Genomic DNA, 12,724 nt, shown 5'->3' on the forward strand with positions numbered 1-12,724 from the left:
TTCCTGCTAGGGCTGACTTTGAGCTGTAATCCCCAGATCTCAGCCTTCTGAGTAGATAATACTACAGTGTAAACCACTCAGTGAATTTTCAGATTTGTTTTTTTAACCTGACATCCCTACCCCAACAGAAGACTCTAGATAAGCTACATCTTGAATGTTACCAGTACCCTTGGCTTCCCAGGTACACCTAAATAACCACTACTTTGTAACTCTACTTCTTTGGCTTGTCTGTTTTTTGTTTTTGGATGCTGGATACTGAACTCAGAGCAAAGTTTGTACTAAATAGGGTGTTACTAAACATAGTATTGTATCACATTCTAAACAAAATTTGCTGTCCTTTAGTATACAGTTTTAAAACAGATCTGGCTCTATTTTCTAAGGACATTTACATTTGACTTGCAGATTGTTAATGATCTTGATTTTTTTTTTTTTTTTGGTTGAACTCTGGGCCTGGGCACTGCCCATGACTCTGCAGTTCAGGGTGAGTGCTCTACCGTTTGAGCCACAGCACCACTTCTGGTTTTCTGGTGGTTAATTGGACACAGGAGTCTTAAGGGACTTTCCTGCCTAGGCTGGCTTTGAACTGTGATCCTCAGATCTCAGCCTCTTGAGTAGCTAGGATTATAGGTTTGAGCCAATGGTGCCCAGCTCTGGAGAATATTTAGATATATTAAGAATTATTTATGCTGGACATGGTAAAGTATATCTGTAATCCCAGCACTCAGTATACTGAGGCAGAAGGTTCTAGAATTTGAGGTACTTGCACTATATAAAGAAGATCTCCCAAAAATATTTTTCCTATGTAAAAATGAAAGCCCTATTTTTTTTCTAGAAATGAAGTTTCACATGATCATGTGAAAAACAGTTTTCTTGTAGGTTTTACATAAGATGCAGCATATATATGTATACATGTTTCTTTAAAAGTCAGTACAAACTTATGTGTTAATATTTATAAATGTTTCAGGATTGACTGTATGGCTAAGTGTGTTGCTGGAGATCGAACTCAGGGCCTTTTGCATGCTAGACAAACACTCCACCACCAAGCTATATTACTGCCCCTTCCCCGTATTTATTTTTTAACTTTGAGGCATTGTTTCCCTATATTGTTTAAACCTCAGCCTCCTGAGTAGCTGGACCTGCAGGTGTACATCCTAATTTGCAAACTAGGATTAGAATTTTCAGGTAATAGAATTTTTAGGCTTGCTTGAAGTTGCTGAGGTAAAAGGTACTTTTAAGGGTATTCTCTTCTAAAAATTGTTTCTTTGCTTAGGCACTTTAAGGGAATAGCCTTCTAAAATTGTGTGTGTGTGTGTGTGTGTGTGTGTGTATGTGTGTGTGTGTGTTTACTGTCTCAATCCCTCCCCCCTCCTATTCCATTCTATTGACTCTACTGGAAAAGTGGTTGATTTCAACATCATTTTTACTCCTAATGAGTTTTAGCAGCATGAATTTAGTCCAATTGCTTCCGTTGGTTTATAAACAGTGGGTATATATTTACAAACACAAGCTGCTTTGTATATCCTTTGCACGTGGTGCAAGTGAGCAAGGAATAGAAACAGTGATTTTTTGGTTTTGTTTTGTTTTAAGACAAAGCCCGAGACCACAGAGAAACGCACAAGAGAGGCTTGGATGTACAGAAGAATAAATTTCGTTATGCCACAGAAGTGAAGCGCGGGATCACGACCCCGGTTACCAATGCAGCGTCCCGTCTAAACATCAAGGGACGTCGGCTTGACGCTGGTCGGCTTCAGCGCTGCCCCGGGAGACTGCGGCCGCCCACGCGGGACCAGCGCGGGCGGAGGCGGACTCCGGGAGGGAGAATAGAAAACTACACTTCCCAGAGTACCGTGCGCAGCCCATGCGCGCGCTCCTCTCCCACCCGGCGTCCGAGACCTGGGCTGTGAGGGGCGGGCGTGAGAGGACGCCGGACGGCTTGACGGAGACGCGCGCAGGAGCTCGCGCGACCGCCGGGTGTCGTCGGAGTGAGGCTCGGGGAGCGCCGCTGGTGGCGGCGGAGTGGCGCTGGCGCTCGGGAGACTTGGTGACACCGAGGAAAAGCCCGGGGAGGGACGAACGACCGGCCGAGGTAACCGACGCTCGCCGGCCTCCCGCCTCTCTTCCTTTGTGCGCTGCGGTCGGCTCGCGCTGACCCACCGTCTGCCCCGCAGGTCGGACGTCGTGCGGACCCCCGGACACCACGGCTCGGAGGACCCGGGGCCCGGGCCGCCCCGTGGGCCTCCCACTGTCCCCGGGCGGCTCCTGACGGCCCGGCCGGCCGGGGAACGGGGTCGGTTCCTCGAGGGGGAACGGCTCGCGGGCGGCCCTGGGGCTCCCCAGGACGAGCAGGTGCTTGGCGGGGTCCGAGCGGCAGCCAGCGCGCCGAGGTCGGAGGGTTCGAGGCCGGAGAGGGCGGCCCGTCGCCGCGGGGACTAAGTGGGCCTGCGGGTCGGGGACTGGCCGCGCGCCCGGGGTCCGGCCGCACCCTCCCCACCCCGGGATCCCTAGCCCCGGCGTCGCGGCGTGGGGCCTGGGCGGGGGGCGGCAGGAGTCTGGCGGGGTGCAGCCCCGGAGCACCGAGCCAGTGCCTCCGGCTGACGCGCCGGACTGCAGCCTCTCCCCCCAGCACGCTCCTGGAGTCGTTTCACCCGGTGCGGATGACAGCTCCTAACTCTTCCCCCCCTCCCCCCGCCCACGGGGTGCGAGCTGGCCGAGTCGGCTTCCTCGAGGAGCCCCCACCCCACCCCGATTTGCCAGCACCTTTGTGTTTTCTAACCCATGCCTGGTCTTTGAAGGATGATGTGCAAGACCTAGCGTTGGGGCGCACGGACTTCGTGATTAAACACACACAAGCGCACACACTTGTTTCAGTCTTCCTTTAAATCTGTTTAATTACATACGTGTGTGTGTGTGTGTGTGTGTGTGTGTGTGTGTGTGTGTGTGTATCTTAATATTACCGATTTGGGAAGATGGGAACAGGTCTTAGAACCTGCCATGGCACGCGTATTTTCTCTGCCTGGTGCACTTTTCTCCCATTTGCGTTGTCTTTTTTTTTCTTACGTATCTTGAGAATGGGCCGACCCTTGGGGCTCAGGATCTTTCTACCAGGAAATCCTCTTTCTCCATCTCCCTTGCTGTCTTGGCACTAGAGGATGGGTACTTTAAGCAAAGACCGCGTGGTTAAATACTGCTGGCACCTGGAAAGCGGCTTAGATGTGACTTTAACATTGGCTGTTGCTTTTCCTTCCGTTTCCCTCTGGCACCTTTGTTCATTTGTCTGTCAAAATGACTGACCCACTTAAAACTTGGAGTCCCTTTTATACATTGCCTTTTGGATACCAAATAGTATAAGCCTAAAATGTCTAGAAATGCTCTTATTGTATACTCACCTTCATCATCATTTTTTTTTTCTCGTGTGCATGCAAGCAGTTTGGGGGATCAAAACCAAGGTTTCCTGCATGCTAGGTAAGTGCCCTACCACTAAGCTACATCCTCAACCCTCCTTTTTATATTTAAAACCACTAATTCAAACAGAAGACCCTGATTTCAAACCCTAATACCACTGTTTTTAAGATAATATATTCTATTTTATATATACCTCTATATATAATTCTCTATCTTAAAAGGAAACTCGATTCACAGAGTAATTTTACTTTTCCCCTTGCTTTATTAGAGTACATTAATTGTACAAATAGTTTCATTGTGATATTTCCAATGATGTAGATATAATGTATTTTGATTAAATTCATTCCATAGTGAAGAGTAATTTTTTTTTTCTTGTGCCAGTCCTGTGACTTGAACTCAGTGTCTGAGCTTTATTGCTCAAGGCTAGAGGCTTTACTACTTGAGCCATAATTCCACTTCTAGATTTTGGTGGTTAAATGGAGATAATAGTCTCACAGACTTTCCTGCCCAGGCTGGCTGTGAACCTCACTCCTCACATCTCAGACTCCCGAGTAGCTGGGTTTACAGGTGTGAGCCACCTCCACCTGAAGTGAAGAGTTCTTTAAAAACAACAACTACTCATTATCTTGCCCATGTAATTGTAACCCCTCTGTACAGTATGTTCACAATTAAAAAAATGACAAACTAACCCGCCCCCTTTGAAAAATTGTAAGTTTACAACAAAGTTGATCAGAAAGTACAGTAATTTTGTATATATCTGAGTCCCCACAGAAGCATAGCCTTCCTCACTGTTGGAAGTTCCTCACCAGAAGTCTGTTACAGTTGACACCCATAATAACATTTCATTATTACCCAAAGGCTGTAGTTTGCCCTAGGCTCTACTCTAGGTACAGTACATTTTGTGGGTTTTAACAAATGACTCCTTTGTCATATCAGGGCTTTTGAGAACTGTACAGAACTAAATGGATTATTGTGATTTTTAAAAAAAGACTGAAGGAGACTAGAGGGTGTTAGAGCAAGCTAGAGGTCCTAAATTTTAGTCCTCTCTTCCCACATGTACTATTTTGAAGATCCTAAAAATTAATTTCAGATAGGTTTCATGCGTTAAAAATTGGCTATGTAAAAAAATGGATATATAAGCTTTTTATGTTTACATTCTCAGCAAAGAGCCATTTTCTTTTGTATGTTAAGAAAGAAAGATCTCAGACATAAAAAAATAAAAATCAGGGCTGGGAATGTGACTTAGTGGTAGAATGCTTGCATGAAACTCTGGGTTCAATTCCTCAGTATACACAGAAAAAGCAGTAAGTGGAACTGTGGCTCAGATGCTAGAGTGCTAGCCTTGAGCAAAAAGAAGCTAAGGAACAGTGCTCAGGCCCTGAGTTCAAGCCCTGAAACTGGCAATAAATAAATATCAACAAAGTATGGACATGGCTGTGTTAATAGAGCACTAGCCTGTGAGCAAAATTGTCAGGTACTGAATTTGAGTCCTGATCTCAGACCTTTACAAAAAAAAAAAAAAAAAAAAAGATGAGTGAAAGGTGTTTCCTAGGATAACAAAATGACTTTTCCAGTGGCAAATTCATTAGCTTAGTAGGACACTTAGGAAAAAAGTTTTATGTTATCTAATGAAACTAGAAGAAATTGAGCAGTTTAAGCAAGTTAATTTTTGTTCATTGATTTCAAGCTGTGTGAAACAATTAAGTCATGCTTTTTTTCTGTTCTGGTGTGCTTTTGTGAAAGTATCAGGTATATTGATGATGTACACAGCTTGATTCTGGAATTACACAGCTCTAGATTAGAATCCCAGCTCTCCATTTCTGCTGGGTGACCAGATAAGTTGTTACCAGAACCTCTTGTTTACTTAGCTGAAGAGGGGTAAAAATAATATACTTTAGTCTTGCCAAAATTGTGTTATTAATCATCATCATCTGTGGAGACATTTTATTCACCAATCTAATCTACCATAATATTCATTGCTAGCATTAATCACATGCTGTATTTTAAAATGTCAACAATATGATATATTTGGTGAATACTGCTTGTTGTAAATACTGTTTCCTTTTATTTTTTTCAAGCATTGGTTTTTATGTAAAAGTATATAATTTGATCACTTCTTGGCCTTTGGTTGATTATGAATGATTTAGCTGGTTTCTGTAAATCAGAAGAAGAATTATGAAAGAGGATTGGAGATACATTGGGAAAGTTTTTACTGCCTTCCTGGTTCTTAACCTGCATCTGTCTCCTCCTCCCTTTCTTCTTTTCTCCCCTTTTCCCAGTCTGAAATTCTATTCAGCTTTTCCAGTAGTTAGAATTATATGTGTGTACCACCACCCCTGGCAGATTTGGAGGGGGGGCAGGTGGGAGGGAGTGGAGGTTTGAACCCAAGTTTTTAATCTAGGATCCTGCACATGTGATTTAAGTTCCCTATCATTGAGTTGCAACCCAGCCCCCTACTCCCAATGGTGCTGAAAACCATTAGTTTCAATTACCTAGGCAAGTTTCTTTATTAGGAAATCTGCAGATTATTTTTAAAATTAGGATTTTGGAGTATAGTAAGGAGAATAGGTAATTTTTGAAGCACCATGTGCTTGATTTTCTTCCAGAAGTACAATTTGATATTATTTATAGTACAGTTCCTTTGGGGATTCTACTCATTGATGGATGGATGGATGGATGATTATTTGAGCACAGATAATCTATTCTTTTTTTTTTTTCCTGGCAGCTTCGAAGGGCAATAGAGAACTCATTTAACAATTCACCATATTTAAATATATGAAATGATAGTTTGCTTTATTCTAAAATTTTGACATCTTATTCTCAGCAAAACAAAAACACCAGATGCTAAAGAAAATTAAGTATTTTATTTCCAAAGTAGGTGATGATATTTATGTAGTATGTCTGTTATATTTCTTATATGTCAGAATTTAAAGTTATTTTAAGTCCTAATAGACTTTTCAGCATTGCTGATTTGGAAAGGAGATGGATATATTTTTCTAGAAATTTATAATTTGCTTATATATGACTATCTTGTATTTTGTGATTTTAGTTTAAAAAATTTTTTAAATTACTAAGTAGTTGGACAAAGAAGTTACAATTCTATAAGTCAGGTTATGAGTATAATGCTTCTTGTTTTTGTTTTTGTTTTTGTTTTGCCAGTCATGGTGCCTGAACTCTGGGCCTGGGCACTGTCCCTCAGCTCTTCAGCTCAAGGGTAGTGCTCTACCACTTGAGCCACAGCACTACTTCCAGCTTTTTCTGCTTATGTGGTGCTGAGGAATCAAACCCAGGGCCTTATGCATGCAAGGCAAGCACTCTACCACTGAGCCACCTTCCCAGCCCTATAATGCTTCTTGATCAATATCATCCTTCCATTTTTCTTCCCCATGATTTTGTTAATCTTAATTGCATTTTCAGAATTCAGAGTAAGGATATAGGTCTAGTTTGAATTCATTCAGAGTTGGGTAGTAAACTGTGTCCAGTTTTGCCCTGGTTTCTTTGTGTAGGGATACCAGTGATAGATTGCTAGATATAAGACAACAATTTTACCATACAAAGTCAGTCACTAATTCTGGATCAGTTATAACTAACATTCATAAAGCTTGGAGAAAAGTATAGGATCAAGTGATACTATACAGACTTATGAATGAATTGCAGTTGGGGTAATATCATTTCTTTCTTTTTTTTTTTTTTTTTTTTTTGCCAGTCATGGGGCCTGAGCTCTGGGCCTGGGCGCTGTCCCTCAGCTCTTCAGCTCAAGGCTAGCACTCTACCACTTGAACCACAGCGCCACTTCTGGCTTTTTCTGCTTATGTGGTGCTTAGGAATTGAACCCAGGGCCTCATGCATGCAAGGCAAGCACTCTACCACTGAGCCACCTTCCCAGCCCAATATCATTTCTTATGAGATCTTTTTTCCCTTGATATTAGTTATCAGTATTTTCCTTTGAAATCTGAAAGCTTTTTATAGTTCAACTTTTAAATCAGTACTTGGGAATTTTAGATTAATTTGGCAGAACAGTGTTTTTTAAGATTTACTTTATAAAAAAACCATTATAAATGTATTTATTCTAAGTTTTATATATATGTAGCCATCAGAAAGGAAGACCCAAAGTTCCAGGGAAATTTATTTTAATGCTGAGATTCAATGACGAATGGGAAGTCATAGAAATAAGATTAGACACAGTAGACTTACTTTTTGAAAAAACATAGACTTCAAAGGTTAGAGGAGAATGGCAGCATTTGCAGCTACTTCATGGATCAGTCACAGTACTGCATCTTTAAGTATTTTTTTTTTGTTGTTGTTGTATATGTGAGAATACTAGGGCTTGAACTCAGGGCCTGGCCTGGCTGGACTGAGATCCCAGCCTCCTGAGTAGCTAATATTACAGGTGTGAGCCACCTGCGCCTCACTCTTTTTTCCTCTTGTCATGTTGTTCTTTTTTGTTGTTGTTGTTAAATTGGAGACAGTTTTTCTTTCTTTCTTTTTCTATATTGAAGATTGAATTGCCTTGCTTTCTAGGCAAGTACTGTACCACTTGCACTATGTCCCTGCTTTGACATAGCAGTTTTTAAACAGACCATTTTTAAAAATTAGGATTTATTAGTTGTACTAAGGGGTTTTATTTTGACATATCCAGTACTCTCATTGGATATGTGTATTTGCTTATAATGTACCATTGTTAAGATTCACCTCCAGGGGATGGGAAGGTGGCTCAGTGGTAGAGCACTTGCCTTGCATGCCGGAGGCCCTGGGTTCGATTCCTCAGCACCACATAAGCAAAAAGAAAAAAGCTGGAAGTGGCGCTGTGGCTCAAATGGTAGAGCGCTAGCCTTGAGCTGAAGAGCTGAGGGACAGCGCCCAGGCCCAGAGTTCAGGCCCCACGACTGGACCCTCCCCCCCCCAAAAAAAGATTCATCTCCACTATTACTTTCCCGCCTTCTTAAAAACTGTTTCAACAGGTTTCATTTATTTATTTATTTTTCTATTTTCAATTTTTTTTTATGCTGGTACTGAGGCTTAAACTAAGGGTAATCTGCTCTTGCTTGGCTTTTTCCATGGAGTACTGGTGCTCTACCACTTGAGTCATTCCTCCACTTCTCAATTTTTGCTGGTTTGTTGGAGATCTTATGGATTTGTCTGCTGTGGCTGGCTTGGAACTACAATCTTTAGATTCAATAGCTAGGATTATGAGCGTGAGCCACCAGTGCCCAGCTTCACTGTTTTATTTTCATGCATGTTTATAAAGTACTTCAGTAATATTCACCCTCCTATCCTCTTCTATTTACATGCTTTTCTTCCATTAGTAACTCCCCGCCCCCAGTCTGATTTAGATATTTTTGGAGTTGTTGCTTCTTGTACAAATCTAACTTCAAATATAAAAATAATTTTATACAAATGAATAATTTAAAAACCAGGTATGATGGTGTATCCCTGAAATGCCAGAACTGTGGTTGCAGAAACAGGACTGTGATTTCTAGGCCAAAGTAGGCTATATAGTAAATTTCAAGGAATCATAGGAATGGACCAATAATATAGGATCAGTATGCTGTTCCTTTGGCTAAGAACAAACATAGTGTCTTTTTCTTATAGTCAGCATTCTGACAAATAATAATTTTGGAAGAATAGTAATTAACAAAGTCTGGACAAGAGCTGGAGTCATTTGATATGAGGAAAAATATAATTGCTTTGAACCTTATGCAGTTAAATTAACGTTTAAAGATGAGATAGTGATTGTGTGTGTGTGTGTGTGTGTGTGTGTTTTGGTCATGGGCCTTAACTGTGTGTGTGTGTGTGTGTGTGTGTTTTGGTCATGGGCCTTAACTCTGGGCTTGGGCGCTGTCCCTCAACTCTTCAGCTCAAGGCTAGCGCTTTACCACTTGAGCCATAGTGCCACTTCCAGCTTTTTCTGTTTAAGTGGTGCTAAGGAATTGAACCAAGGGCCTCATGCATGCAAGGCAAGCACTCTACCACTGAGCCACCTTCCCTGCCCAAGATAGTGATTCTTTTCTTTTTCTTTTCTTTTTTGCTGGTCCTGAGCCTTGAGCTCTGGGCTCTGGCTACTGGATAGGAGTTCTGGGCTTGAGTGCTGTCCCTCAACTATTCAGCTCAAGGCTAGTGCTCTACCACTTGAACCAGAGCACCACTTTTCATGGGGTTTTTTTGGAGTAGTTTTTGGAGATAAAAGTCTCACATGTGAAACTTTTTTGCCTAGGCTGGCTGTGAACTGTGATCCTTAGATCTTAGCCTCCTGAGTAGCTAGGATTACAGGTGTGAGCCACCAGCACTTGGCTTGAGGTAGCGATTCTTGATAATTTTCAGATATTTAGTTGTAATATGACAAATGTAGTAAGTGTACTCACCTTTCTAATCAACAATGAAGATTTGACCCTGTTTTTATATAAAATCAGGAAACAACAAATAATGGTATTTATTTGCCTGTTGCCCTTGGCTCACCCTGGTAGTCCTAGCTACTCAGGTGACTGAGAGCTGAGGATCACAGCTCAAAGCCAGCCCTTGCAGGAAAGTCCATGAGACTCTTATGTCCAATTAACCACGAAAAGAGCATGAAGTACAGCTGTGGTTCAAGTAGTATGGTGCTAGCCTTAAGCAAAAAAGTTAAGGAATAGTGCCCAGGCTCTGAGTTTAAGCACCAGGACCTGAGTGTTTATCCAACCACTCATGGCCCAGGTTAATTGTAGGCAAATACATATTGTTAAAGTATAGTAAGTGTAGTCTCCTTAGCTGGGTGTGTATCTTAGTATAGATCTTTGTATTGGTGGTGGTGGTTGTGGGGTTTGAACTGTGCCTGAGTGCTGCCCCTCAGCTCTTCAGCTCAAGGCTAGTGCTCTACTACTTGAGCCACAGTACCACTTCTGGTTTCTGGTGGTTTATTGAAGATAATAGTTTCACATACTTCCTGCCCGGACTGGCTTTGAACCTCGATCCTCAGATCTCAGCCTCTTGAGTAGCTAGGATTACAGGCATGAGCCACTGGCACCCAGCCAGTACATATCTTAAGAGTACATGTATATTTATTCTTGAGTATTCCCCCTTCCTTGTTTTTCCCACAAAAACAAAAAGCCCTACTACCATAGCCTTCTGAAAGAGTTCATAGTCTAAAATACAAAAGAATTGGATGTATAGAGATTCACAGAAATGAAAGACCATAATGTCATTGGGAGAACTGGGGAAGGCTTCATAAAAGAAGTATTATTTAAGCTGAGTCTTGACATTCACTCACAAAGAGTGCACATTTATTTGATAAAAACTGAATAATGAAGTCTGTGCTACAGTAGAAAAAGAATGGGCTTATTCAGCTGAATTGAAACTCTAGTTCCTACCCTTTCTTGCTGTATGACCTTGGGCAAGTCAAGGATGTTCAGGCCATCTGTAATGCAATGACTAAATGAAAGAGCATATGTAGACTTCTGGCAGAGTATACTGTACATAGCAGTTTAATAAGTAGTCTTTCCATCTCCTTTTCCCTTCCTCTTACTTTATGTTACAAATCAACAGAGAGGCTGGGCACTAGTATAATCCTAGTTTCCCGGGAGGCTGAAATCTAAGAATTGAGGTTTGAAACCTACATGAGCAGACAAACCCATGAAACTCTTTATTTTCAGTTAACCACAAAAATCTAGAAGTAGAGGTGTGCACAAGTGGTAGAGTACTAATTCTGAGTGAAAAAAGCCCAGTGAGAGCTAACGACCTTAATTCAAACCCCACTACCACTTTTAGTGTTACTTCCCTCTCTTTTAGTGGTTCTGCAGTTTGAACTCTGCCTTGTACTTGCTAAGCAGGGCTCTACTTCTTGAGAGAAATTATTTTACATTCCCATAAACAGTGGGATTATTTCATACCTTTGTACATGCTTGCTCATATGTGCTTGCTTCTTTTCCTCCTTCCCTTTCATCCATCCATTGGACGTTTTAGTCTTTATTTTTCCCTCATGATTAGTCATATAGAGCATTGTTTCCTATACTTGTTGATCATTTGCATATCATCTTTAGAGAATCATGTGACTGTTACTGTTATTATGTTATTGTGGGAAATTTTACTTGGGTGGTGCTGGGGATTATACACCACTGAACAACATATCCTCTCTGTTGAAATATTCTCTAGCTAAACCTCCAGTCCTGAGTTCTAGAAATCATTTATATGTCTCAATATTAACTCATCACACATGGTTTGCAAATACTATTTTCTCCCATGTTTTCATCTGCCTTTTTGGGAGGATCAGTAGTAGAGCTTGAACTCAGGGCCTGAGCACTATCCCTGAGCTCTTTTTGTTCAAGTCTAGTGCACTCTATCACTTTGAGCCACAGTGCCATTCTGGTTTTCGGGTGTTAATTGGACTTTCCTGCCTAGGCTTGCTTAAAACTGCTATCCTCAGATCTCAGCCTCCTGAGTAGCTAGGATTACAGGCATGAGCCACTGATATCCAGTTCATTTGCATTTTTACTTTGTTGTTTCTTTTGCTCTATTGAAGTTTGAAAGTTTGAGGTCCCAGTGTATACTTTTGCTTGAAATTTTGGTGTCATAAATAAGAAACCATTGCCAAATTCATTGTCATGAAGTTTTTTTCATGTGTGTTTTTCTCTTGGTAATGTTCTGATTTTGTTTTTGTTTTTTTTTTTGGCTTTGTGAATCAGCATCTAGCTATGGAGACCAAGTAGTCTTGAACTTCTGATCCTGCTGCCTCCACCTCTGGGGGGCTGAGATTATAGCCATGCCCAGCCAGTATCCAGATTTATAAAGTAATTCATCACTTTATTTACCCTAAAGTCTGTGTTGTTTGATAATCACTTAAAAATTACTGTTAACATTATTTTGTCTCTTCTGTTTAACCTTTCTTTTTTGTTACTGCAGTTAAAAGGATTCATTATTGTTGTTGTTGGTTGTGGGGCTTGAACTAAGGGACTGGGTGCTGTCCCTGAGTTCTTTTGCTCAAAGGGTAGTGCTACTACTTTGCTCCACAGTGCCACTTCCAGTTTTTGAGTAGTTAATTGGAAATAAGAGTCTCATGAAGACTGGCTGGCTTCAAACCATGATCCTCAGATCTCAGCCTCCTTTAGTAGCTAGGATTATAGACATCAGCCACCAGCACCCAACGTAAGAATTTTTTTTTTTATTAAGTAGTTGGGCAGAGGTTACAATTCCATGTCAGGTTATGAGGACTACAATGCTCTTGGTCCATATCACCTTCCTTTCTTTATTCTTCCTCATTTTCCCCCTCATCCCTACCCTCAAGTTGTATAGTTCATTTTTCATATAATATACATTGAATATAATGACATTTGCCCACCCTTTTTCCCTCCAT

The 12,724-nt window shown here is 41.5% G+C and overlaps 1 protein-coding gene across 6 annotated transcripts in view; it reads left to right on the forward strand.

Annotated features, from left to right (window-relative positions):
• Nucleotides 1–1,918: 1,918 nt before the first annotated feature.
• Nucleotides 1,919–12,724, forward strand: part of Klhl8 (kelch like family member 8) — a 67,253-nt gene continuing 56,447 nt past the window's right edge. For 4 of the 6 annotated variants that reach the window (XR_011370047.1, XR_011370048.1, XM_070013211.1 and 1 more), the window contains exon 1: nucleotides 1,923–2,086. The gene's annotated coding sequence lies outside the window, so the exon portion shown is untranslated. Of the gene's footprint in view, nucleotides 2,087–12,724 lie in introns of all 6 variants that reach the window. The other 2 variants (XR_011370045.1, XR_011370046.1) reach the window with 2 other exon arrangements.

The sequence above is a fragment of the Dipodomys merriami genome, unplaced genomic scaffold (genome assembly GCF_024711535.1).
Source record: "Dipodomys merriami isolate MVZ:Mamm:240054 unplaced genomic scaffold, mDipMer1.0.p SCAF_9, whole genome shotgun sequence".
Taxonomy (NCBI): domain Eukaryota; kingdom Metazoa; phylum Chordata; class Mammalia; order Rodentia; family Heteromyidae; genus Dipodomys; species Dipodomys merriami.